Below are 5,715 nucleotides of genomic sequence, written 5' to 3'. Positions count from 1 at the left end.
GTCTATAGTCTAGTCTATAGTCTAGTCTATAGTCTAGTCTATAGTCTAGTCTACAGTCTAGTCTATAGTCTAGTCTATAGTCTAGTCTATAGTCTAGTCTATAGTATATTCTATGGTCTATTCTATATTCTAGTGTGTTTAGTCTATAATCTAGTCTTTAGTCTAAGTTATAGTCTAGTTTTTATCCTAGTTTATACTCTAGTCTATAGTCTGGTCAATAGTGTAGTCCGAAGTCCATTCTGAATACTATCTGCCTACTTGCTTTAGAAAAACGCTTTTACTAATATATTTTATTTTCTTCTATCTTTTCAGCTGCTATTCTCTCTTCATCTGCTAAATACATTATCCCTTAAGCTCTACTATTCCTAGTGCCAACGTTTGCATATTGGGATCTCACTAAAATTATTTTTTCTTTAATTTAATATATAAAGAAAAATATAATCTTTAAGGATCTTTCTACTTAATAAACCCTCTCAACTATTAAACACAAAAATAATTGGAAGTTATGAAGTCATGAGACCGACATTTGATCGAAGCCTTTATAAATTATTGTTCATTATTTTAATACAATGTAAGTACAAAGGAAACTTTTTTAATAATTAATAAATTTAAGATAATAAGCTTAAGGCGTTTATTGAGAGACTAAAGGACTAAAGGATATAAACTAGCACACGCTGTGGTAGATAAATATTTTTTTAAATATACTTTTTACACAAAAACTTAAATTTTACTAAAAAATGTTTATTAAGATATTCTTTAAATTTAAATATTAGTAATTTTTGTTTAACATTTCTTATCTGTATGTTTTTAGGGTGGAGGGATGTGTGTTTATTTACTTTTCGTTTTTTTTACTTTTTGGAAGGTATTTAAAGACATATTAAAAGTCCTTAAACCTTAAAAAACAACGGGGGTATTTAAGTCAAAGGCATGCGGAAACGTGACCAAAATTTTCAAACATCTTAAGGATTTTCTTTTTAGTGTATACTTTTGGGGCGATTTTTATTTCCAATGAAAATAATTTTATATTCTAGACAGGTATTTAAAGGCAGCATTAAAGATAAGTAGGACGTTTATTTATTTGTTTTATAGCAGGTTTTCTTTTTTATTTTTTTTCGGTCTATCTCTTATTGTGTTCCAAATAGAAGCTAAAGGTTAAAGGTTGCCTACTTTTAGGTAGGAGTAGCAGAAACTGTTAGCAAATGTTTCTAATATCTAATTAAGTATTAATGCTTTAACTATTGATTTTTTTTTCTAATTTTAGTTAAAAAAAAATGTTTTAAAATTTCCCAAACTATTTAAATTTGTATGCGGGTTGTTTTAGAGAAAAGAAAAATAAGAAAAGAACTCTACCGCAACACATATGCAGCAAATAAGCTTAACTTTTTTAAGCAAACTTTTACTGTGTTTGTTGTTTTTGCTACTTTTATAAAACTTTTGTTGCTATTTTTTTCGCATATTTTTACAAATACCATATAATTTGCCAGAGTCTGTGTGGATGATTTTTTTGCAATATAGTTTTTCTTGTATGTAGTTATTTTCTTACAAAAAAAATATATATGCAAAGAAAAAAATTAAACTAAGAAAATAAGGAGGGATTCTAAGTTTTAGTTGCAGGAGTGTATAACCGCGTAACGGCAACAGCTGTGCCACATTTGCTTATCTTATGAATAACACTCATGTAGTAGAAGAGATACACAATAAAATATATTCTATTGTTTGCCCAGCAAACATTATGTTTTAAATGTCTTAACACAAAACTCTTTTATAGAAAACTATCTTAATAAGAAACTATTAAAAAATATGTTTAAACAATAAACTTTTCTATAGAAAACTGTCTTAACAAGAAACTTTGTTAAGAAAATGTTTTAAAAAGAAACTTCTCTATAGAAAACTGTCTTAATAAGAAACTTCTCTATAGAAAACTGTCTTAATAAGACACTTTTCTATAGAAAATTGTCTTAACAAGAAACTTTTATGTAGGAAACTGTCTCAACAAGAAACTTTTCATTAGAAAAGTGTCTTAACAAGAAACTTTTCGTTAGAAAACTGTCTCAACAAAAAACCTTTTCTATAGAAAACTGTCTTAACAAGAAATTTTTCTATAGGAAACAGTTTCAACACGAAACTTTTCTATAGAAAACTGTCTCAACAAGAAACTTTTCTATAGAAAACTGTCTTTACAAGAAACTTTGTTAAAAAAATGTTTTAAAAAGAAACTTTTCTATAGAAAACTGTCTTAATAAGAAACTTCTCTACAGAAAACTGTCTTAATAAGAAACTTTTCTATAGAAAATTGTCTTAACAAGAAACATTTCTATAGAAAACTGTCTCAACAAGAAACTTTTATGTAGGAAACTGTCTCAACAAGAAAATTTTCTATAGAAAACTGTCTTTACAAGAAACTTTGTTAAAAAAATGTTTTAAAAAGAAACTTCTCTATAGAAAACTGTCTTAATAAGAAACTTTTCATTAGAAAAGTGTCTTAACAAGAAACTTTTCAAAAACGAAGGTTATACAAAAAAAAAGATTTTACAAAAAGAAAACACAGTTTTTACACAAAAACTCACTTTTTACACAAAAACTCAGTTTTTACACAAAAACTCAGTTTTTACACAAAAACTCAGTTTTTACACAAAAACTCAGTTTTTACACAAAAACTCAGTTTTTACACAAAAACTCAGTTTTTACACAAAAACTTACTTTTTACACTAAAACTCAGTTTTTACACAAAAACTCACTTTTTACACAAAAACTCAGTTTTTACTCAAAAACTCAGTTTTTTTCACAAAAATCTATCTTTTACACAAAAACTCCGTTTTTTCACAAAAATCTATCTTTTACACAAAAACTCAGTTTTTACACAAAAAATCTGTCTTTTACACGAAAACTGAGTTTTTAGACAAAAACTTAGGTTTTACACAAAAACTTGGGTTTTACTCAAAAACTCACTTTTAACATAAAAACCCCTAATTTTTACTCAAAAACTAAATTTTTACACAAGAAATTGTGTTTCACACAAAAACGCACTTTTTACACAAAAAACAAAGTTTTGACAGAAAAGGACAATTTTTACACAAAATTATATTTTTTTTCACAAAAATCTTATTTTTACACAATATTTTACAATTTAACATTTTACACCATAATTTACTCAAAAATTTACATTTTACACAAATATTAACATCTTACACAATAATAAATATTTACGCAAAGTTTAAATTTTACATAAACATTTACTTTTTATACATAAATGTTTACTTTTTATTAAAAAAATTTACATTTTACATACAAATTTACATTGTACACAAGTACAGTATACGAAAAAATTTTAATTTCAAACAAAAATTTTACATTTTACTGAAAAATTTAAATTTTATACAAAAATTTACACTTTATAGCAAAATTTAAACAAAAACTTATATTTTACTCAAAAAATTGTTATTTTACACAAAAATTTACATTTGTCATACAAAGTAAATTAACATCTTACACCAAAACATACTTTTTATACAAAAACATAAATTTCGCACAATAAATTAAATTTTACACAAAAATTTACCTTTTACGCAAATTTGACACAAAACATTTTTTCACTTTTTTTTACACTTTACACAAAATATTTATTTTACACAATAATTTATTTAAAAATGTACTTTTTATACAAAAAATTACATAAAACTATTGCAATTTCTACTAAAACCTAATCTGTTATGTTTGCTGGCTTTTATCGTTAAACCAAAAATATTTAACTTCTTGCCAGTTTGTACATGTATGTGTGTTTATCATACTTATACCAACACATAGAATAACACATGCAAGAATATTTCAACTCATACTTTTCATACCCTTATCTTGAAGTACTGCTACATGTATTGAATTTATTTATAAATATTTCAAGTTTCTTGTATATTTCTTCAGATACCTTCGGGTTATTGTTGTTGCTGGTTTTGTCTTAACATTTGTTACATTCCGATAAAATAGTGTTTTCATAATAATTTAGGAAAATTGAAGAAAATACAAGAATACAACAGGAAAAATTTATAATTTATATAGTGTAAACATGTCTAGTAGTTGTAATTTTTATATAACTTATACATTAAGGATATTAAGGATGTTTTTGAAATGTTTAAATATATTTTTAAACAAAATTGAGTAGCATTTTGGTAATATAGCTTCAATAGTTTTAATATTTTTCATAAAATTTAATATTAATTTTCTTTTTCTTATAAAACAAAACTAAATGTTCTAGGTTGCTTTCAAAACACAAACAAAACTTTATTCGTTCTAATTTCTCTCTTTTAAGCACCAGGTGTTTTTAACGTCAAAAATCTTTTTTATATGGTGTTGATTTCTGCAAACAGCCAGTAAGCAAAAGCCATAGCAAAAGTTTTTAATAGATTTTGCACAAAAAAAAATCAACCAAAAAGAAAATTAAATGTTATTTTTATTGAGGTCCTTGAATTAAATAAAATGTTGGCCTCATATAAAAATTATAAATATTTGGCCAACAAAATACATACAGCTATATGAAAACAAAAGTTGAAGCTGGCTTTTATGACCAGTTATGAAATGTAATTTCAAACAAATTGTTGCCCCTAAAATGTTCTCTTCATTTAATTTATGTGTGTATAAGTTTGTGAATATGTGTGAATACAAATTAAGCAAGCACGCATCGTTACAACAAGCATAAAAGTAAGAGCAAACAAAGGATGGAACAAAAAAAAAAAAATGGAAATAAAAAAGGACATGAAAAATTATGTGTTCTGTCTGATTACGATTATCTGTGCAACATTTGTCATAAGTTAAGCATATAAAACTTCATTATGTTTCTCTCTCTTTCTGTCCTTTTTGTTTTGTTTTCCAGCAAGCACCGCATGTCTGTGGAAAATTTATTGTTGTAAGCATCACAACAGGAGGAGAACGAATAATAACTTTAAACAAACCTTACAATAAGCCAGTTCATATAGAAACTTTTTTATAGAAAATTGTCTAAACAAGAAACTATTCTATAGAAAACTACCTAAACGAGAAAATTTTCTAATGAAAATGGTCAAAACAAAAATTTTTCTAAAGAAAACTGTCTTCACAAGAAACCATTCTCAAGAAAACTGTCCTAACAAGAAACTTCTCTATAGAAAACTCTCTTAACAAGAAACTTTTCTATAGAAAACTCTCTTAACAAGAAATTTTTCTATAGAAAACTCTCTTAACAAGAAACTTTTCTATAGAAAACTTTCTTAACAAGAAACTTTTCTATAGAAAACTGTCTTAACAAGAAACTTTTCTATAGAAAACTGTCTTAACAAGAAACTTTTCTATAGAAAACTGTCTTAACAAGAAACTTTTCTATAGAAAACTGTTTTAACAAGAAACTTTTCTATAGAAAACTGTCTTAACAAGAAACTTTTCTATAGAAAATTCTCTTAACAAGAAACTTTTCTATAGAAAACTCTCTTAACAAGAAACTTTTCTATAGAAAACTCTCTTAACAAGAAACTTTTCTATAGAAAACTCTCTTAACAAGAAACTTTTCTATAGAAAACTGTCTTAACAAGAAACTTTTATATAGAAAACTATCTTAACAAGAAACTTTTATATAGAAAACTATCTTAACAAGAAACTTTTCTATAGAAAACTGTCTTAACAAGAAACTTTTCTATAGAAAACTGTCTTAACAAGAAACTTTTCTATAGAAAACTGTCTTAACAAGAAACT

The sequence above is a fragment of the Lucilia cuprina genome, chromosome 6 (genome assembly GCF_022045245.1).
Source record: "Lucilia cuprina isolate Lc7/37 chromosome 6, ASM2204524v1, whole genome shotgun sequence".
Taxonomy (NCBI): Eukaryota; Metazoa; Arthropoda; class Insecta; order Diptera; family Calliphoridae; genus Lucilia; species Lucilia cuprina.
This window is presented reverse-complemented; position numbering follows the sequence as displayed.